General features: G+C 37.4%; 1 long non-coding RNA gene across 1 annotated transcript; it reads left to right on the forward strand.

Annotated features, from left to right (window-relative positions):
* Nucleotides 1–6742: 6742 nt before the first annotated feature.
* Nucleotides 6743–23299, forward strand: LOC112953192. The gene is made up of 3 exons (XR_003250538.1): nucleotides 6743–6752; nucleotides 8485–8486; nucleotides 22222–23299. It is a non-coding gene; the product is annotated as an uncharacterized LOC112953192 (long non-coding RNA).
* The last annotated feature ends 698 nt before the right edge of the window (nucleotides 23300–23997 follow it).

Consider the following 23997-nt stretch of genomic DNA (forward strand, 5'->3'; position numbering starts at 1 on the left):
TTTAGCAAGGATCAGAAAGGCAGGAAAAAAATCTCAGATAATATATGTAGGATGATGAAGTAAACCTATAACTTAGTCCAAGTTTATAGAAATGTAAACCATAAAAGAAAGACAGTTCACTATGCATAAAGCTATTTTAAAAAAATACAGACAAGTTTCTCCCTTGCTTTAATTTGATAGTAATGTACATTTGACAGTAATAATTGTCCAGATATAATATAAAATAGTACGAACTGAACAGCATTTTTTGCACATTCCAGTATAAGCAGTGAAGCTGCATCCTTGTATGTATTACATGCTCCAACCCTTTGTTATAAGTTCCAGCAACATATAAAGATGTTCCCTTCCGTAAAAAACTTATACTGAGCAAGATATCCCTCTGAGGCACAAACTGTAATTGCACTGTTATTTGGACCGCTGGGTCACAACATATACTATAGGAGGCTTGAGGTCCCTAGGGCATCTCTTCCCATGTATGGAGCTGAAATAATAATGAATGTTCTCTGGGCAGTGTAATCTTAACTGGAAACCCATAGAGAAAACAGGAGGGCTTTCTCCAAATGAAGTTCTTACCAGAATAAATAGTGCAGGCATTTTCTTCCTATTTAAACAATAAATCTGACAAGCCTCCCACAGCTCCCCTAAAAAAAATACAATAATATTTCTGAAAGGATGTGGCTTGACTCCTCAATTGCTTGCTTGCTTTGTGTTTGCTCTTTCAAACTCATTTTAAATAAGCAGTCACGCACATAACCCAGATTTTTCCTTCAGCCCTGCTCTGGTTCTACATATCATTCAGAAACTAAATTAGGAATAGGAAAACAAAGAACTATTTACTCTAGTTGAAACAAATAGTTGGTCTGAAGGTGTAAAATTCCTCCTAAGAATCACTCCCCTATTATTTATTAAAATGCATATCTTACTTAAATCTATTAATATATGCCACTATTAATGCTGCAATTCTTGACATGTATATGCTTGGTGTGCAAATTTTAATATATTTCACTTAATATGACGCGGGCAGATAAACAATCTCCTCATTGATGTAGGTCACTGTTTCCTCAGTCTAATATCTGCGAGCACAGGAATGATTTGAGTAAGTCTCCAAAATAGCATTTAGTTACAATTTAGTTAAATGACGAAGATTAGGATTTCGATTAATCTGGTATGACTCTTTGTTCCTTTATAAAGAAACCAGATGAATGAATGATAGAAAGAATGAGAAAATGAGAGAATTTACATAAGGCTAAAATGTCAGCATAGTCAGGATTTAGTAATGATTAGTTTCTGCAGAGAGAAAACATTGACTGGAAATACATGAGAAGTAGGGTATGGAAAACAATTCTCTTTAATTGATACATTTTCTTTTGAAATTATTTAAGTCTCTTTCTATGAAACAGTTGACCTTAATTCTAGAAAAGGAAAAATTGCTTAAGGTCACTGAAGTTTTGCATACATTCACATAAAACAGTACTTTAACAAATAGTTCTTGCAAAATATATATATTTAAACTATCTTACTCATGGATCACTTCAGTGCACTTCAAATGATATTAAAATATTTAATAGTTCCAGATTTTATTTGGTTTTGCTGATGATTGACTAATTTTGTAGCTACATCTGAAATACAGCATCCCTAGTCCCAGAGTACTGAGTTACAAAAATCCTTTAGCACTAAGCTCTGATCTGACTGAGTTTTGAATTATACTAGCAGGCAGAATAGGATATTAACACTAGGATTCTCCAAAATTCCAAGCCACAGACAGATGAGAGAAACAAAGGGCAAGCAGTGAAATATCTACAGAAAAGATGCAGGGTCTCTTCTTTTCTCTATTTTACTTCACTTCACTTCACTTCACTTCACTTCACTTCACTTCACTTCACTTCACTTCACTTTATATTATTCTTCATCCATTTGTTCAGCCAGGTTTAATTAGTTATCATAGAGAAAATTCCTCAGTAGTTCTTTCAAGGATAGAGATATGGAAGACTTGTTATGGCTACTTCTGGCTACCTCTTGACTACTTCTTTTTGACCTCTTTAGAAAATATGAGAAAAATAGTAGAATATGATACCTGAAAATTCCAATGCAAAGACAGTAACAACCACATCAAAGAAGCAGATGCATGTCAGGCAGATTTACTAATATTTGTAGGAAAAGTCTGACATCCATACTATCTGACTTTTGGGTTGTGAAGACTCAAGACTGAACAATCAGCAGAAACCTATAGTATTCAAGGAATGTCACATATCTATGGAAAAACTCTGACTGACTAGCTATGGTACCTTTTGCATGGTCTTAATAGGCTCTGTGTCCTGCAAGACATTATCCTGCCCATATTGCACATCACCAACTCTCGCCATACAAATCAAAAGGCCCTCAGTAATACAATTTTTCTTTTTAATATAAGCATCAGAGGATACGACAATACTAGGTTATGGTTATTTGGGGAAAAAAAAAATAAAAAAGGAAAATTTTGTGCTTAAAGAGAAACCAGAACACATCAGCTGCCCATACTCAAAAGCAACCTATGACAGGAAAACAAACAAACAACAAGCAATCAAAAACAAATCAAAAAAAAAAAAAAAAAGAGTTAAAACTGGTGAATGAATAATTTTGTATGAAGGAATGCTTAATTCTGGATGACTTTTTACTGATTTTGATAGATGATGTGCAGATGAACTTACAAGTGACAGAGAAAGGTCAGGATACTGGGCATCCCAGAGCAAAATGGCTAAATAAGTTCCCCACAATGACATGGGCTGTGGCACCATCTGCATGAATACATTCTCATGAAAGAACTGCTAACCATCAGCTTTGACACTGGTCTTCGCCACTCTCACCTTCCTGTAGCCATTATATCACAGTGGGCAATTGCAGTGAGAACATGCTAGTTGGAGAATGGGTCTGTCACACAAGGAGATTGACAATAAATATAGCTTTCTTGTAATCAAGCTCTAATCAATGCTTTCCTCAATGACAAATGCACTTGACCTCCCCAAAGTATATATCATAAGGAAGAGAGAGGAAAGTACTTGCAGTCATAACACTCGGTCTCTAATTCTTGCAGTTGCATTTGGGACATAACTCTTGTGACTACATGGCACATCTGTCTTTTTCCTCCTTAATGTAAAGTGCCTTAAGAGACTCCAGTCTCCTGTATTGCTTCTAGTTGTGTCAGGAATGATCGACAAGTAGTTTGGCTTGAGCCTGGTCATGTTTGGCTTTCACTGATGTCCCCTTCAATTTAATAAATATTCAGAGAATTTTATTTGTCAAAGAAATCTATCACAAGGTTTCATAGCAAAGTTTTCATACACACTGAGAAACTTCATGGAAATAAGGAGTTTGTAGATTTTGCAGACAAAGGTCTGCCTTTTTCCTTATTTATGCAGCTTCAAAAAAAGCATCAGTTACATAATTCTGGGTATAGAATTTGTTTTATTTTGTTGAAAACTCACATAGAATCATGATGATTGTAAAAACCTCCAAGATCATCAAGTTCAACCATAAACCCTTGAACACCATGCCTATTAAATCACATCTCTAAGTGCCTCATCTACACATTTCTTGAACCTTGCCGGAGGGGGTGATTCCACCATTTCCTTGGGCAGCAAACTTAAGATGACATTTTCTTAGCCATTCTTCTCATTAATTTCTAAGAAGGGATCAGGCACTGTCATTCTATCCTTTCATGAGCATTTAAAAACATTAAAAGCATAATCATACATTATAGGCTTTTAAACTTTTTTTTTTTTTTTTTTTTAATATTTCCTTTTATACCCAGAACAGTCATTTCATTGTTTTTTAAAAGCTTGTGGTGTATGAAATGGTAGAACGTACAGACTATAGATCGTGTTTAGTACAAAAGCAAGGAAGAAAAGGTCTGAATGACTGTGCTGAAAGGGAGAAACAGAGGAAGGGCACAGAGGAAATAAATAAGGGACATCATAGAGAAAGAGACCAGATATGGCTTGATAGACTGCTTTTTAAATTTTAGAAAGGAAATAAACTGTCAAGAAGATCTTTCCTATCATGAAATCCTGACTGATGAAAGTTAGAGAGAAAGGTTAGTTCACTAGGAACTGGCTTAAGTTAATCATGTAAAACCAGCATCCCTAAAGTATTTATACACCTAATTCACAGTGAAATAAATGAGTTTGATTTAAGTCTCCTTATGCCTGACTTCATCATCTGTGAAATAGGGAGAAAATATAGGTCATAATAAATTCTGTGATCAAGACTGCACCAGTGTGATAAGGAAACTGAGAATGTATGCTCCTGGATAGACAGTGAGCTCCAGAGGGAGGTCTTTATGCTCCCTGAAGCTAGCGCTGAAGTCAAATAAAACTGCCAGGGCAGACCAGAGGCCAGCTAAGAAGGATAACCAGTGCATCTCTCACCACTATATTCCCCCTAGCACTGTGGTTTTCAGATTCTCTTGTTTGGCAGGATAAGATAGAGTGAAGATGTGGACATGAAATTCTGCTTAACAGATGGATAGACTTGCCCTGCTTTAAAATTGCTTCCCTCTTGTTCTTTCTTGACCGAGGCTTGCCTACTTGCACTATGCAGTTAAGTGTGATCTAGCTTATTCTCACTTCTCACTTGAAGATATTTCCCTGGTGATAAAGAGAAAAACAAACTCTATCCTTTATTTTCCCTGAGCATAGGAAGTAGTATAATTTTTATTTATTCTATTTTTGATATCATTATTATACAGTGCTTATACTCTGGGTTCCTAAAGAAACAACACTTCTTTGATTTTTCTGACAGCTTCTCCCTAAACTCTTATGAATCTTTTCGCTAATTTCAATTACATCTAATTGAAGCCTCAGTGAATATCTGATAAGCATCACAAAAATGGGAAGTGATATAAAAGTCTTTATAAAAGAAGGAAGGAAGGGATAAGAAAAAGGAGAAATGAGAAGGGAAAGAAGAGTAAAGGAAAGGGGAAAGGAAAGGAGAAAGGGAAGGAAGACTGGGGAAGTAGGAGAGTGGATGTTTGGGTGCTCACTCAGTTTTTGCAGTTTTATAAATTCTTATTTTTGTGCTTCTTAACACAATTATAAGATCACTAAGATTTCTTTATAGGCAGTTGATATTTGATCAGTCGTAGAACGACAAGGGACATCTATTCTTGGCAGATGCTAACACATATTTCCAATTTGTCAGAACTCCAAAATATAAAATACGGATAATTTTATCCTGATGGGCCAAATTCACCATTGGAGTATTGGACTATGTGAATAGTCACTTTTAAGAAATCAAAACAATTCAGATTTTTGAATAAACTTTAAAAACACGTTAAAACATGTGCTTTTTTAAAAACACTTGTTTCTCTAAACAACACACTGAGTAAGCTGCCCAGATTCATCAGGATTTACCCAAACTGAAAGACATTAAAATTCATGTATATAAGAGGGAAAGTTAAAATTTCAGATGAAACAATCTGAATTTGTACAAGTCTGCAGCCTCAAAGTGTCATTGTGACTTTGCTTTTTGCATCTCTATATTTTTGCCATGCCCTACAGAGTTTCTAATTAATGGTTCAAGCCCTAGCTACACTAAAGATAACATAGAAGTTTTTGAAAGACTAAGACAGTTGCACTCCTTTAGGATAGTAAAGATTATAAAACCCAGGATGAAGAACATGGCAGTTGGAAGAAGAAATACTAGATATGCTGCTCTAGGTCTCATTAAACAAATCCAACATGAACATTTCAGAAAACACCAGAGAACTATGTGAAACCAGAGGGGGTTTCCAGAGGAGTTTTTTTCAAGGAATGACTTTCAAAGCCATCACCCATTGTATTTCACTCTTCATTCTTAATTTTCCTCTTCCAAAATCAAATCAAAATAAAACAGTAGCAACAAAATAACTCCACTTTTGCCCCATACCCTGACTTGTTATAGGACTTCATCCTAGCAGAAGAAAATACCTGTCTGTAAATGTCACCAAGCCACTAGTTATTCCCCAATTATCTAATATATATTTTATATTAGTGGTTAATATATTACAGTGATTAAGTAGATAGATAGGCAGGCAAACTGATGCTTCAACTGTAAGTTTTATCGAAAACTTTAGGCTAATCTACCCTAAAATATCCCTATTTTAACCTCTACCCTTAAAACTATCCCCGTAAAATTGGATAGTCTAACTATTGTTTAAAATTGAGAACTATTCTCAATCTGTTTAAATAAACTGATTTCAAAGCAAGAATTCAGAAAAACATTTTCTCCCTAATAATCCAAGTTCCTGTACAATGATTTGTATTACTAGGTAAAACAGCCAGAAATATATTGATGGGTGACTGAGAACAATACATTTCAAGGCTGTTTCAATGTCAATAAAAATCGCACACATATGTCACTAAAAATCAATTGAAACCCAAATCCGCGCAACAGTACAAATGTTGTGCTAGCAGAGATCTGTTATTTGCAAGAATATGTTGGAGTGAAATTACAGTAAATTTAAAGTAAAAAAAAAGCCTGGCTACCTGAGAAATCAAGTTCTCTGATAATGGAACCACTTTATTTATTTTGCATAAGCCAGTCACTCACTGCTCAGAAAATTCCCCTGCTAAAATAACTACATAATAATTTAACTTAAAACTAAAAAGGAATGATGCATATGACTAACCTGTGAAATATAGCCCAAGAGTGCTGTCATCTGGAGGATGTAAATATCAAGGAAAAATTCTGCTTAATCAAAAAGCCCTGAATTAAGATTGAGCAAGGATCAGTCATGTGTACTGCTGAAGGGCAAAATCTGACACTATGTTGTCTTTTGCAAGTGGCTATATTCAGCAGATTTTAATAGATTTCATTTGCTGCCTATAATCATTATTGTTTAACATTCAAAAACTAGCAAACAAACAACAACAACAACAAAATATTGCAATGAGCTAGACAAGCGCAAGCAAGCAAAGAAACTATTCCTCTATTCTTGGGATGCATAATATATAAAAAGAAGAAATAATAACAAGATATAGCGTAATAGTTATAATATAGCAAGATAAAATAAATAAATATGGGGTTAATGCTGAAGTGGAATGAAAAAACACTGCCAGAATTTTTTGTATTGCAGAAAATATTTTTAATACATTCCATTTCAAGCTAATGGAAATATTTCACTCTCTATCTTCATAATTCTAAGTATTGTTGAACAGGTATCAGTGTTCCAGTAATATTATAGGAGTATTTAAATGAAAGTGTTCTCTCAAAATGTTTGCTGTAGTCAAACTAGCAGTTTCAAAATTTCCTTTAAAACACACATTTCAAGCATGTCTAATTCTATAGGAATTTTAAAAACACTTTCTGTTTTAGAGAAAGGCCATTATAATATTATCATGTAAAGCTCCACACATCTAACAACTTCTATGCCTAGGACCAATCTGTCTGTTAAACAAACACTGATTTCAATACAGCTGCCTTGCATGGTGTCATACAGCTCCTTCATATTGTAAGCATACCCAAGCATATCGCTCTAGATACTAATTCAGTTCGTAGGTGTGTTTCCAGATCATAGATTCTGATGCCACATGGTCAACATTAATTTGATCCTATGTTTTAGTTCTTTGGAACTCCGGCACCTGTATGCTTCTTTTAAGCATAATTCAGATCTTATCCTTATCTGATCAGAAGGTATTTTTTTTAGGGTAAAGGGTCCATGTGTGAGGTAGCAGGTGCAGATAAGCAAATAGCAAAATGAGATATTAATTCTGTGCTTTTCTATTCCTTGCAGGGTCTCAGATAATTCACTCCAATCACTCTATTTTTTCATATAATGCAGTTTCCTGCAGTCAACGTGAGAAAAATCTTTGAGTATTCCATTTTTATGGATGAACAATAACAAACCAAAATGATTGTTTCACAAGATACATGCAGAAATCATCCTGAAGTACCAGGAATTCATTCTACAGGAGAAATAGATATGTTCTTCTTGATTAAAAAAAAAAAAAAAGGAGAAAAATAACTTTTTAATATAACATAGTGTGTTCCTGTTCACTATGAAAAATGGCTTATCAAGAGCAGAACCCTTAAATAGACCTTACAGATCCTACCTATCTATTCAAAGGATAATTTTTTTTTATGATAAAACCACCTTAGATCTGCATGGAAGTAAGAGCAAATAACTGAGTAAAGCAGACATCATAATCACACACATACCAAGAATATCGTGCTTTATTTTCTTCCCTTACCTGTCAAAGATAGGTCTTTGATGACTTATCATTGGTCATTTGCCCTATGAACAGCACCGAAGACTGATGGGCTAGAAGTGCAGAGATGATTTATAACAGATTTTTCAACTATTTCTATATCTAGCAATCTAATTTCCTTAAAAAATACAGGTAGATAGATATGTCTTCTAGATAATAAGTGCTTCTGTGTCTACTATGGAACTGGAAACAAGAGAAGGTCTTGAACCAGTATGTTTTACTAATTTAATTGTGAAATATAATCAGGAATTTTATTTAAAAGATGTTCTATATTTATATAAATTCAAATTGAAAATGATCTAAAAGGAAAAAGCAGTTAAAGAAAGACAGAGAAATGAAAGTTCAAACAGCAGCAATTACTTTATGCATATATACCTCAGAGACCATGATTCAAACAGAGACATCATTAAGGACTACCACAGATATTTTTATATTCACTGCCTATGCCCACTTGATGGTATCCACTCATTCATTCATGCTAGATGGTCACTGATCACGATTACATACTATTCCTGCAAGAATCAGCTTTATAAACTGATATTTTGCAGGCTGATTCTAAGGTACCAGTGAATAGCTGTCTCAGAATCACAGAATCACAGAATATTCAAGGTTGGAAGGGACCTCTACAGATCATCTAGTCCAACCTTCCTGCTCAAGCAGGCACACCTACAGCATGTGGCACAGGGTGGCATCCAGGCAGGTTTTGAAGACCTCCAGAGAAGGAGACTCCACAACCTCCCTGGGCAGCCTGTGCCAGCTCTCTGTCACCCTCACAGGAAAGAAGTTCCTCCTCACATGGAGACGGAACTTCCTGCGCTCCAGCTTATGGCCATTACCCCTCGTCCTATCACTGGCCACCAATGAAAACAGCTTGTCCCCTTCTTCCCTGCATTCTCCCTTCATGAGCTTATACATGTTAATCAGATCCTCTCTCAGCCTTCTCTTCTCCAGAGAAAACAAGCCCAGCTCACTCAGTCTCTCCTCATACGAGAGATGTTCCATTCCCTTAATCATCTTAGTTGCTCTTCGCTGGACCCTCTCAAGAAGCTCCACATCCCTCTTATACTGGGGAGCCCAGAATGCACACAGTACTGCAGGTGAGGCCTCACCAGAGCTGAGTGGAGGGGCAGAATCACCTCCCTTGACCTGCTGGCAAAACTTCTCCTGATGAAGGCCGGGATCCCATTGGCCTTCCTGGCCACGAGGGCACACTGCTGACTCATGGTTAACTTAGTGTCAGCCAGGACTCCCAGGTCCCTCTCTGCAGAGCTGCTTTCTAGCAGGTCGACCCCTAATCTGTACTGGTGCCTGGGGTTATTCCTCCCCAGGTGCAGGACCCTGCACTTGTCCTTATTGAACCTCATGTGGTTCCTCTCTGCCCAACTCTCCAGCCTGTCCAGGTCCCTCTGGATGGCAGCACAGCCCTCCAGAGTGTCGGTCACTCCACCCAGCTTGGTATCATCTGCAAACTTGCTCAGGGTGCACTCCGTGCCCTCGTCCAGGTCATTGATAAACGAATAGAACAGCAGCGGGCCCAGTACTGACCCCTGGGGGACACCACTGGCCACAGGCCTCCAACTGGACTCGGCCCCATTTATCACCACCCTCTGAGCTCTGCCATCCAGCCAGCCCTCGATCCACCGCACCGTGCACTCGTCTAGTCCACTCTCCCGGAGATTCCGTATGAGGATATTATGGGAGATGGTATCAAAAGCCTTGCTTAAGTCAAAATAGACAACATCCACGGCACTCCCCTCTTCCAGCCAGCTAGTCATCCCGTCATAGAAGGCTATGAGGTTCATCAGACATGACTTCCCCTTGGTGAATCTATGCTGACTGCTCCTCAACACCTTCCTCTCCTTCATATGCCTGGAGATTCTCTCTAGGATGAGCTGCTCCATCACTTTTCCAGGGACGGAGGTGAGACTGACCGGCCTGTAGTTGCCCAGCTCCTCCCTCTTGCCCTTTTTGAAGACTGGAGTGACATTGACTCTCTTCCAGTCCTCGGGCACCTCCCTCGCTCTCCAGGACCTCTCAAAAGTGATGGAGAGAGGCTGAGCAATAACCTCGGCCAATTCCCTCAGCACTCTTGGGTGMATCCCATCTGGGCCCATAGATTTTTGAGTGGCCARTTTGCCTAAGTGATCCCTAACCCAATCCTTCTCAACCCGCAGAAGGTCTTCCTCTAGCCCATTTRYATCTCTTCCACTTGAGCCCTGCAGTTCATGGGGGGTCACCTTAGCAGTAAAGATAGAGGCAAAGAAGGCATTGAAGAAGGCTAAGAAGGCTAACCCAGCTCCTAGCGCTGTTTTTGATAAACAAAAGACATTGCTCTCTGGAGATGAAAATGATTATGTGAAGCTATAGTTGCAGGAATAATGTGTGTATGAGGGGGAAATAAACTTTTGTCTTTTCGTAATTATCCAAGCCTTTGCTGTATACTATGGCATATTCATGTTCTTGTTGCTTATTTCCTCACTTGCTTGCTTGCTTTCAGGAATTTTGCTAGACTGCTTTATATTTCTCCAGATTTGTTCCATTACTAAGTAAAGCTCTATTTTTTTTTTGTTCCCATGAGTTCCTCTGAGTCAGACAATGGGCAATTCTGCCTATAATCTTCAAGGAAGATTTTAAATTCCCTTGATTTTCAAAACCCAGTTTCTATTTGATTGATGGCTAGTTATATTCACTAAGTTGATCTTAACCTTTATATTAAGAACATAACTATAAAAATCCCAAAGTCATTATGAATACTGATATTGATCACTGCCATGCAACAATCAACATAAAGTAACTTTGTAACAATATGTTGGAGTGAAATTTCCTTAGAAGTTAGCATGAGAGATTCTGCCAGCAAGGGAGAATAGACAAAATTGCTGGGGTGTTAAAGAGGTGGCTTGAATTGTCTTTATCTTGAGTAACTTTGGTTTAATCTTCTGTTTGTTGTTTAAAAAAAAATGGAAAAGGTAGTAAAAAGAATATTAGGCAATAGAGACTAGGATCAAAGCCTAGCATCATTGATGTCAATGTCCCCCTTTTCATTTCAAAGTAATGATTTTCTCAAACACTTTTTTGGTCAAGACTTAATTCGGAGATTCTTTCCCCCCTCCCACACCCACCTATTAGTGCAAGTTCTGTTTTTTCATAAATTTCTCATCTAGCTATATTATGGTAGTAATAAAGTAGGTAACTTGGCATTGATGTGATATCAGTTCCACCTCTATGAAGCTACAGATTTAAGAATAAGGCAATCAAGTCCCAAAAGTTTCCAAAAATGATTTTTCATGAGTGCCGCTCCTTAGGTTCATTAATTAATGAACTTTTAAGCACTTTGTAAAAAAAAATGCTCTAGACACTAAGTATAAAGTATTACTATAGCAAATTATAGATATGAACTGTTCTTTTTATTTTAGAAGTTTAGAAGCTATGAAAATGAGCTATGAGAGAAAAAGAACTATGAAAATGCCTTTTTTTTCTTAATGCTTTTTACATTCTAACAAAAAAGTAAAGGAAAAATAAAAACATACCATTATTACTTTTACAAGCATGTAACAAATTTAGAATGGAGCATTCTTTTCCTTTATATCTGTTACCATACCACCATTAACTGTTGATAACATGAGAAGTCTTCCCATCATGAGAAGTAAGAAGTCAATCACAGATGCGACATGAGACATAGGTCAGTCACAGTTGCAATTAAAAATCTGGGCTACATTAATTACAGATATAATATGTCAGATGGACCTAATGTTCTTAAACACCTACAGTGGATGGATGTCCACAATAACAATCAAATACGGATTGCAGTCAAATACAGTTTTCTGATCCATTATTTTTCAATTAAAATGAAAAAAAAGTTAGGGACAATCCTCATAATTTTCTATAATTATGATTTCAAATTGAAGGCATCCTTGAAGGCAATGTTTGTTGTGTATGATGGCCACAGAATAAATTACCAAAATATATGAATTTTGTAATTGAGATGTAACAACTGTGTTTCTTTTAATGTAGGTCTTTAAATAAATCGACAGGCCAAGTTTCTGCATAAACTTGCTACTAAAATTCACCATAGCTTTACAATTTCATTGCGGAAACTATACAGAGCCAATTTCTCTGGTGCCTGACAGATATCCATAGAGTGATATAAAATTATGGAAAAGGAAGCAGATATTGAAATGAAAGGAATATGAATGCTGTTCTGTCTTATATCCTCTCCTTCCAAATATTCTACTATTTTATTGGCAAATAAAAGGTTATCTGCTCTTTTTCCTTGTTTCTTTTCTTTTGATCTAGAAGATTTTGATAAAGCAGAAATTAAATAAAATCTATTAATTTATTACTAAATTAGTGAGTCATTTAAAATGATTTTATACAACTGTGTCTGCTCCTTAGTTAAACACTTCTAAATGGGTACATCAACTAGAAAATCTATTAACAGAAATCGGATTATGCTTATACTTTTACTATTGGTCTGTAACGGCCACACCATGCACCAGCAAGATGTTTTTTTGCTTGTTTGCTTTCTGCTGGAATAAACAAAAAAGCCACACCCAAGCCCAACTAGGTACGTGCATGTTCATTTTTATGTAGTTTATACCAGGAATACGTCTGATGTATTCTGTATCACTGGAGAAATGATTTAGATAACTTGTCAAAGGAACTTGTTCTTTAGATTTTTATATATTGCAGTCTATGTAGGTCACAAGGAATGAAAAAAAAAAAAAAAAAAAAAAAAAAAAAAAAAAAAAAAAAAAAAAAACTGTGGGTGTTACTTATTGCTTCCTTATCTTGAACACTGCTTTTTTTTTCAATATTTTCATTTCAAATGGCTTTCCATAACTTTAAGTGAAAGCTGTTTTACCTATTTCGTTTGTCATCAGTTTTACTAAAAAATAAATATTAATTTAAAAATAAGGCATCACTATTGAAATAATTAATGACAGCTATTCAGTTATTTTTCATTTGCACAAACCTACTTATGAGCCGCTTTTTGGTAGTTTATATAATAAACTAGACTTTTAATAATTATAGAAACCATTAGGCAGTTAAATTCTAAAAGGGGAAGTGAGAGAGATGTGTTTTCACATTCAATGAATCTTAGTAATCTTCTTTACATTTTGTAACAGCAATAATCTGAAAGAAAGACTTATTTTTTTGACTGTGAGCTTCTGCATTAACTGTGATTTGGCTCTTTCATTCTTCATGTGGCACTAATAGCACTATTTTTAAAAAATGTAACTTCATTATTATAAAAAAAGAAAAATCTGAATTTTCCAACAAAATTTTAATTCTGAACATTGTGTATGTCTGGTTTAATACCAACAGATGCTAACTACCTTCAGAAAGTCCACAGGGACTAAGTAATGTCTGACTGCAATATCTTGGGTCCAATTTGCTATTATTCTGTTTCTCAGCAGCCTACCCTCTAAAAACACAAAATATATATTTTCACATTTCACATCTATTGAACATCCGGTTTACTATTTTTCACTAAAAAAAATGCATATTTACTAGGTAGAATTTATGTTTCTAGGGCCCTAAGAAAGCAGTAACTTTATGGCTATACCATTCATTGTTCCATTAGCAAATCTCTTTCCTGAAAGAAAGCTCTATAAAACAGATGTCCTAGCTCAGCATGTCCCAGTCAAAATTAGAGAAATAATCTTATTATTCAATTGTCAGTTTATCAAAAATTCCTGTATCTGTACCAAAAACAAAAACAACAACAACAACAACAACAAAAACCAGCGTAAGCAAATAAGAAATTCAGCTTTAGTTAAAACTATGTTAAAAATATCTACTAGCAACAAAATTATCTTGTTTTTTTTTCCTTGGACATTAGCGAGCTTACAAAATATGATACTTTAGTGGTATACATTACATTCTTACACAAATATTAAATAATTGGAGTTCTGTAGAAGTAAGTAAATGAGGAAAGAAAATTTTTTGATTTTGATAGCGTTACATCTCTGTACACCACGTTTAATATAAGAAAGCTATCATAAAAGATTTTTATTTGTTCTCATCTGCTAGGTCAGAAAAAAAGATATGAATAAAAACCTTTCTAGATCACGCTGATATCCGGGAATCAAACACAGCAATTTAGGAAGAAACTGTACTTTGAAACACTTATATTCAGATTTAGATGGTATGCACACAAAATATCAAATCTTCTTACCATTTATCGATCAAAAGTATGTTCTTTTCTGTTTCTGTGTCAATAGTTAGAAACAGGCCAAAAAGACAACATGAAATCTTTGCTGTAGTACGGGCAGAATAAGGATGAGTTTTGAGCAGTAATTCACAAAGTGTTTTAAATTTTTTTCTCAGAAAATGGATTATTTTCCCTTCTTCCTTGAGTTTATCTCCATATCTGTTCAGCTGTGAGGTGTCCATCACCTCCTTGCTACCATCACTTTTACTCCAGCAAGGAGAATCCTTAGATCATTTGTACAGCACCAAATAAAATAAATAGAACAGATTTGATTGAAAATTATTTAAAAATCATACAGAGCTAAAATAAATAAATACTCACACATGTTTAATTCCAAATGATGGAATTTGAAATTGCTAATGAAAGACATTAGTGAATGTCAATACAGCATTATTCTAATGACTCCAAGATAATCCCACAGCAATCAATTTGTATCAGAATTAGTTTATTGTAAAGTGCCAAAGGTGGGGAAAAATGCTTCCTTTACAATACAAGGTAGTGATTTCTGAAATGAATGATGCCTGTTCAAAATTTAACTAGGTAATTATTTCATTTGTATTTGCTAGGGTGATAAGAGGAACAGAAAAGATAGCTTAGTGGGAAATGATGTGTTAAAAAGCGACATACAAAAGACAGTTTTACTCAAAGTTCTGGCTTACTAATAGAGCCCATTTTACAAGGAACACATTTATTAACCTAAGCATCCTGTTGGGAAAGGAACAAAACAGAAAAAAAAATAAAAATAGAAAAGTACAGTGCATCACATAAAGCTCTGACATGCAGTTGAGAATGACTGGAGGCTGCAGCAACCAGCTATATTTCTGTTATTGTTTGTATATAATGAATTTGAAGAAAGACTAGCAGCCAGAATACAGAACTGCTGGGACCTATTCCTATCTCAGCTATCTGTTTTATAGATACAGAAACTGTGGTAAATTACAGGCTAGTCATGACTGCTCCTCCAGGAATAATAGTAATTAGAAGCAATAAAAATAATTTTAGCTTGCTATAGTAGCCCTGGACTGACTAGCTGCTTTATCATAGGTGAAGAGCCCATATATTTGGCAAGCTCCAAGATACTACTTTTGGGGTTTCTGGTTTTCAGAGAGAAAATAGGAGGAATATTGAACATTTCATTTAATAAAATCTGAAACCAATAGTAAAGGCTTATATATTTTGCAAATCTTTTATAATCAAGATGAAAATCCAACCATTTTCTCTTGAGTTTGTCCCTAGAATGTACCAGAATTTGAGAGCTTTGCTCACTCTGCAAGGAATTCTAAGTATCATCTAAGTAGAAATAAAAAGATACATGACTAGGTATATTAGGTGAAATGGTATTGTTTGATCTTTTTTATTTGCAAATTTAATATGTAAGTAAGTTAAACAGGTGTATTATACAGCACCGGATGAGAAAAGATGTCTATTATCAACATGATGTGTCTACTAGTCTTTAATTAGGTGGCTTGAATGAATAATAACTCAGAAGTTTGGTAAGGCCTAATTTCTGAGATGGTTTCACATGATTACAACATTGTTCCAACTAACAGTAGATAGTCAAGGATGCAAGAGTACTTCTTTTTTCTTGTTGTAACACTTGGTATTTTTCTTCCACTCTGGAAGAAAAGACTCAAAAACAAACAAACAAATAAATAAACAAAAAGTTGATATATTTTTAAGAAAATACATCTATTTCACAAAGCCATGTGAAAAAGTTTGAACAGCGAGAAATAATAATAGGAAAGACGAAAAGATTACTAGATCAGTTGAAAGCTAGTCCAGTGGAGAAAGAGATTAATGTTCATCATTACTAATCAGAGAAAGAAAGACAAGGCATGGCATGTGATATCCTTAAAAAGACCATTTTTCTCTCTTCACCATTATCACTCCAGATGTGCTGTAGTAGTATAATCAGATATAACATTTTGAAACATTTAGAAATTCAGTTTGCAACACTTCAGGAATTATAGATACAGAATGCATGGAAACAATATGAGTTATAGTATACATCTGCCCTTTTCCCTCAAAGTCTTTTTTTCTTTCTGACTTTCTTTTTTGTTTGGTTGCTTGCTTTTAGTCCTCGATTACATAATGGCTAGGCATGATACAAATTAGTCCAACTAAACTACTGACATAGTTGAACTTTAAAGAGAGAGAGGAGAAAAAAAGCAATTTTGTAAACACTTATTTCATGCTGATAACAGCTGTGTATAATTTGTGACTTTGTCATATGTAAATATCAGTAAAATGTTTGCAACTGGAAAATCTGAAGCTGGAGGTGGTATCATGTTTCCCAAAATCTTTCCCTGGGAAGGGTGCCATGTTGATGTGATAGTTTCTTCTTTCTTAATCTAGATTTTGCTTAGGTTCATTTTTATATACTAACAGACTGGATATTTTTATATACTAACAGGTAGGTTAACATGCTGTACATCCTAGGCTTTTTTTTCATTGGTCTGTAGTTTTGCTTTACAACCCAATTTGCTATCTAATGTGTATGTTACACATACTGGATAGTTCTTCATTTTCTTTGCTTCCCCCAAAATCAGATTTTTCCAGTTCACGAGGATGCATTTTTAAATAGGCATGTACTGAAAATTGTGACTACAGAATCACAAAATCATAGAATCACAGAACGGTTAAGGTTGGAAGGAACCTCTAGAAATCATCTAGTCCAACCCCCCTGCTCCTGCAGGAACAGGACCTATACCATGTGGCACAGGGTGCCATCCCGGAGGGTTTTAAAGATCTCCAGAGAAGGAGACTCCACAGCCCCCCTGGGCAGCCTGTGCCAGGGCTCTGTCACCCTCACAGTGAAGAAGCTCTTCCTCATTTGCAGATGGAACTTCCTGTGTTTCAACTTATATCCATTGCCCCTTGTCCTGACTCTGGCCACCACTAAGAGGTTAGTTGTTTATAGCTTCCAGCCAGTTGTTTATAGCTTCAAGCCTTCCTGTATAACCTTCCAATAACCTTCCAATAACCTGCCTTCCCAATCAAATCAATTGGCCTTTTGGCCTTTTATTTTTTTTTCAAAATTGGCACAACATTTACACTTTTCTAGTTGCTACAGCCTTGCAAAGATGACAGCTTTGTGATAGAGAAAGTCTCATAATGCCATGAGCCATTCTCTCAGCATCCTTTGATGTATCTCAGCTTAACCATGAAATGGTACATGATCAGCTGGTTCTCATTCAGCAATGGGCCCACAGTTGCTTTGGTCTTTCTTTGGTTGCTCATGTTCCTGCAAAAACCTTTGTTGTTAACCTTTAGATCCCTTTCCAGCTCCAGTTCAGCTTTGGCCATCCAAAATCTGTACCTTTATGCCTTTGTAATGCTTGCATATACCTCTATGTATGGTGGTCTATGTAGCCTCCCACCTCCAGCAGATTTCAGTTTTGTGTTTTAGCTCAGTCAGGTACTTTGGTTTCCAGTTTTGTCTGTCCATTTTCTTGTAGATAGGTATTGATCATTGCTGAGCTTTGAGAAGGTTGTCTTGAAACCTGTTGTCCTGGACTTTTCTGTCCTCAGGGAAGTCTCACATTGGATCCTGTCTGTCAATTCCCTGGATAGATGTCTACTTTCCTGAAGTTTGTCTTTATATCTTTCTTCATGCCTTTCTGTCTTCTTCAACTTAATCTCCACCATCCCATGGTCACTGCTGTCAAGGCTTCTATCCTTCACATTCCAAAGCAGTTCTTCCTTCACTGTGAGCAGCAAAGACAGTTTGGCCCATACAGCATCTGCTTTAAAACAAATTTCCAGAATTTGTTATCTCCTGCTGTGTTGTCATTCTAGGAAACAGCAGGGGGTTTAAAGCACTGAGTGAGAACTTGTAATCACAAGTCCTTTTCCAAAGGTGTTTATATCCAGTTCCTTCTCTTTATTGTCCAGCCTGCCTGGCATGTCATCCTCTTTGTCAGCCTCCCCTCAGGTGCCTGACCCATAATCTCTTAAAAGGCCTGTCACCAATTCCACATTTGTGCTCCTTGCATACAAACCTCTCTTCTGAACAGACCACACCTTTCCTCCTCTCCATTTGACTTTCCTGAAGGGTTTGTACCTACCCACTGCAACAGTCCACTTGTGAAACCAGCACAAAAATACTATTTTCATGATAAAAAATTGTGCTTTTTGCAAAGATTAGCAGTGGAGGTTAAGATGTTTCTGTTAGGTTGCAGCCATTTCCTATGCTTTGTGATCTGCCTCAGTGAGCACAGTGAAGCAGATGAAATTTTGGAAGCAATCTCAGACTAGGTAATTGTAAGCGTTTTATTTTATTTTATTTTATTTTATGTTATTTTATTTTATTTTATTTTATTTTATTTTATTTTATTTTATTTTATTTTATTTTATTTTATTTTTGGCTTGTATCCTTTCCAGTATTTTGCAATATGTATGACATGTTCTAACTTCAGAATTTTCCTGCTTTTGACATGACTGCTCCCAATTGGAGTGACAGTATATCAGCTAAGACAGTGATTGCGGTGCTCAAACCAGCCAAACTGCTAGAAAGCATATAGTGTCCTCAATCTCACAAATTGATCATAACGCTTTTCTGTTTCTTTTTCCTTTTTTTATTTTCCTGGTTGTGAGAGAAGAGGGTAAAAATTTGTCTTGGTTTCTTTCTCCCATACAAATCCCCAGAATTGTTTCACCTCAGTAACAACAGAGGTTGCCTTTTTTTAATAGATAGTTTTGGACAATAACAGATAGTAGTGCCCGTCATCTTTGGAAAATTCAGAAGTGTCTCTCATCCTGTCTTGACACTCTCAGTGCATTCAGTCCCTATAATTTCCTTGCCATATATCAAATCATTTTCAAAGTTTAGTTTTCTGACAAGCAATGCCATGAATGGTATGATCTCTGTATCATTTTTTTACAAAATTGTGAAATTGTGCTAAGTCATCAAGTAAGGCTTTTTTCTTGCTTCTCTTCTGCACTTATCCTGTTAGAACTCTAAGAAAAGCTTGTATCTTTTACAAATGTATAAGAGAAAAAGTGTTTAGCAAGCTTATTAACACTGATCCTATATGATTTTTATTCTTTGGTCACTAGGCTTAAGTAAAGCACAATTTATTCATTCCATGACCCACATCAGACCCAGATCAGACAATCAACCTGCTCCACTACTGAGTTGCTTTCTAGTAATCTGTGCTTCCTTTGGTTGAATAATCACCAGTCTTGAACTGTCAAATTTAGAAGAGATGGTCTGCATTTCTTGATATGGCAATTTAATTTAGAGTATCAGCAATATTGCTACTTGAATCTTAATAATTCTTAGTATATTATTGCCTGAATCTTTTGTGAACAGATGGAAGTACAATAGCCTTGGTTATGGTCATGGTTTGATGTTATTTTTCAAATTATGGCTTACTGAGTAGAGGCTGCTGTGTCTCCTGGGAAAGTTTATTTTCTGCACCTAAAACCAACTTCTGTTGACGTGACAGCAGCTGCAACTTCAGATATTTGGCTACAAGTTAGGAGGAATGCTTCCAATAGGAGTGAACTCCAACCTTTACCAAAAGGTTGCTTTGTGCTCTGCATTACAATGAGGAAAATGAGAAATTTGAAATAAAATTCTGATAAGAAAACAAAGAAGAAAATTACAGCCTAGTACCTGGATCAGTCTGATAATAGCTGAGTTTCAGTTTGTTGAACATCCCATTGATTCTGAGTACAACAAAGTTTCCAGTCACAGTGTCGAGATACTTTATTCATATTAAGAAAATGCAATTACACACTGGAACAACAGTAATTTCTTTTCTAAAACCCCAAAACTACAAAATTTGTTAGCCAGTTCTAATGTGTCTTACCTGAACACTAAAGAGCCTGAGTGTGCCTCTCAGCATGCTTTAAATGTCAATGGAATTAGGCATGCTGCATAAACCAGAAGGTTGTTTGCAAAAGTAGAAACTCTCTACTCATGGAGAAGCCTTCTTGGTAGCATTGATTTTTTTTCTAAGCATGACATAGCAAAAGTATTTTTGTATTTTGACAATTTCAGCTCTGGTTGTGTAGCATCAAGTGTTGGAGCCCTGGCTGTACTAAATGAATATGAAGCACTGCGGTACTGGAGGAGTGGACAAGGTTACCCTCGGTCATTGTTCCATGAGATACCAAGAGTAGCAACTGCCTAATTGCAGTTAGAACTGGTTGAAACTGGGTGTTTGTCGTAAGAAGTGAGACTTCAAGAACCAATGGGAAAGAGACATTTGGTGCGTGGACAATGCGTGTTAACCAATCACACTCTGTACCTTGGCGCGTGAACAGCATGTCTCTGYCRWCTRACCAATTATGTTGCCTTCWGRTGATATCACAGTTAACCAATTATATTGTCTTCTAATGATATCATAGTGCCTTCTGATGATATATAAGTGTGTTTGCTTTCTAATAAAGTTGGCTAGAACTAGCATCATATTGRTGTGAMCGGTTCTCCCAGTCGCTACAATTYCRGGGAAAAAATAAGAAGAGGGACCGGACCGCGGCATCTGGTGACCCCGACGTGATCGACCAAGGGGCAGAGACAGAGTGCCGGAGGAGAGCGAGCATCCTGCTGCCAGCTGCGACCAGGACTGCGGCTGGACGTCCAAAGAGACGGAACAGGGTGGCGCCACGACTGACTGGTGAGTCAGTAAAGCAGGATGGGAATAGCCGCATCGGCTATGGAGCATGCGACACTGGAATGCCTCTTAAAGTTGGCAAAAAGAACCGAAATTAAAGTAGAGAAAGCTGCTTTAATTAATCTGTTATTGTGGTGTCGCAGGAAGGGACTGCTGGCAGAACCTTCTCAAGTATACAGTGTAAYGGTRTGGGAAAAGATTRGAAAAGAAATCTGGGAAAGCRTCCAAATTGGGTCCAAGGATGCAAGGCAGMTTGCTAGTACACACCGGGCTGTCCGAATAATGATTGAACAATTTAACGGGGAAGCGCAAGTTTCGGCTGCCCTATGTCAAGTGGTACAATCTGGAGGAAAGGAATTGGATGATTCTGGGGAGTCAGAGTGGACGGTCATGAATGGAGGCAATGAGGATGGCTCAAGCCCCCCACAAGAAAGCTCTGACATGACTCCTAAAACATATCCAATTACATTGGCTGATAAGGAGGCTTGGGGAAAAGCATGGGAAGACGAATTTCCTCTCTGGGAAGGGGAGAAGAAGGAGAAGAATGAGATAGTTCCGATTGCTTCCCCGATGGAGAAGGCAGCAATGAAAGCTGCGGTGAAGGTACTGAAAGAGTCGGGCAAAAAATTTAAGACTTGTATCAAGTCGAAGCAGGCCCRGGAGTGTGTGGAAAGATTGATTAAGGAAGGCGTTATAGCCTTTCCGGCAGAGATTTTTAACGAGAAGAATTGGACAAAAATGCAAACAGCACTCGTCGACAGAGCTATGGTGGGGAAAACGCAAGAATTAGTAACTTTGGGAAAGATACTGACACTCTTGAAAGAGGTTAAGGAGGACGCTGATGTGTGGAGGATAGCGAGATCATATTTGTGTGGGAGGATTGATCGCATATACAGAGAGGTTGAAAAGGAGAACGACGCAGGCACCCAGACTGGCAGAGTGGGAGAGGAGGAAGGTGATGAGGAGAAAGATCAAGGCACGAATCAAGGCGAGGAATGCATGGTGGCTTGTGTGGATCTACCTGACAGTCCTCCAGATCCAGGACCTGTAGACCCTGAACAAGAGCCAGGTCTGTTTCTGTCTGATCCGCGCGACTGGTAGGCTGAGGTACATCGAGAAGCCAGGAAAGTGGGAGATGTAGAAATGCTGTCTGCTTTCCCAGCCATGTATTCAGGCTCTTCGATATCAGCCTTTAGAGCACAAAATAACAAAGGAACTCCGAAGGACAGTGTTAGAGAATGGGTTGATAGCGCCTGTTACCACGAACTTACTGCAGAACATAACAAAGTCCCACGGGTTTGTGCCACAGAACTGGGAGCTAATTGCAAAAATGATACCGATTCTCATGCAACATATTATTCTCCTGATGGAATGGAAGCGCAGTGCAGAGGAAGAGACAGGATCCCAGAGCCAGAAGCAGGTGGGGTGGCTCTTTCATCATCTCCTCTGCCTGTTTCCCACAACCATGAGAAAGCGATGCCTCCTCCTCCTCCCTGGCGCAGTGAAACAGTGGAAGCGGCAGCAAGCAAGGTCGCTTCCCCCCTCCTTTCCCCCATTCCTGCACGGAGCAGAAGTTGCTCAGTTATCTTACTCCAAGGTTAGCCCGCTRGCAGCAGCTGAGCRGTCCCGAGGCAGGGGGGTGGCGAAATGTTTGAGTCTCTGGGCATTTTGCAAACTGTGTAATTTGTAATGGTGATTCACTGTTTTTGAATGYTTTCAYAKGTAATTAATATTGTTTCTGTTAGCATAAGTTGCAGGACTGATTAACCGACAAGAAGGAGGCTGCTTGAAGGAAGTAGCTGATCCTTGGCGTTACGCTTTTCTCAGTGATCTTTATATTTCGTAAAACATCACCATGCTCCTTACTTTATAATGCTTATCAGGTCTCCTACAACGTTGCCTGGTCCTCTGATGGAAGGAAATCAGCATGCTGACAGCCTCGCCGGGGTGGCCACCCTTCCAGACACATTTCAGCAAGCGTGGTTGTCTCACGTCTCCCTTCACCAGAGTGCTTATACTTTGTGCCAGATGCTACTTTATATAGGTTTGCAGATGGCTGTCACTAACATTCACTCTTTTCGGTACTCTTGGACCTATAGTCTGCAGTACAACAAATAACTGAACGTTGCTTTATATTACATATTCACAGTCATAGTGTGATGCCTGATGTCACTTTCTAGCTGCCTTTGCAATGCTAGAGGAGCAGACCTGTAAGCTAGTTCACAGGTTAAACACGAAGCAAGGGAGATGAAGGTAATAAAGGTAGCACCCTCATAATGAGACCAGAGAGCCTCACTGGTGGCCGTGTATGTGCACACCAGGGAAAGTTGCATAATGATAAAGGTGGAGCTTTGCCCGTCCCCTGGTCGCCTCCTGACACGTACGGGCCCTACGTGACAGGACAMGCCAGATATAAAACAATTGTGGATCTGAGACGGGGAGAGACTTCAACCGAGACCTACGTTGTCTCTGCGGGGACGCCCGCAAGCTTGGAGCCTGTCKRCCACCTCTCRTCCATRGGAAGAATGGTCTCACTATCTGGCTAGAAAATATTCTCTCTTAAGTAATTGCCCTGTAGCTGCTTCATTTTGCAGGGAGTTGCTAAGTAATCGTTATGCTTTAGTGTGTGAGAAATTAAAACGGACAGTGAGCTAGGCTATYTGGCCCAGTCTACACAGTTGTTGTTATAATTTAGATATAGAGATATAGATATATAGGTATATAGATACAGATATAAGATATAGATACAGATGTAGATAGACATACTACACTACAGAATCACGCTGTTATTGATTTTGCTTTTAGGACAAGAGCATGGATGTGAAGACTTTGAGGGGAAATTAATGATTGTGAAAGCGGGAATTGATAAATGGCAAAAGGCTTGGACTTAACATGATGATTTTTAGATTTGTTCCAATGAGGGTTAATGATTCTGATT

The sequence above is a fragment of the Nothoprocta perdicaria genome, unplaced genomic scaffold (genome assembly GCF_003342845.1).
Source record: "Nothoprocta perdicaria isolate Ctin4 unplaced genomic scaffold, notPer1 scaffold_428, whole genome shotgun sequence".
NCBI classification, from domain to species: Eukaryota; Metazoa; Chordata; class Aves; order Tinamiformes; family Tinamidae; genus Nothoprocta; species Nothoprocta perdicaria.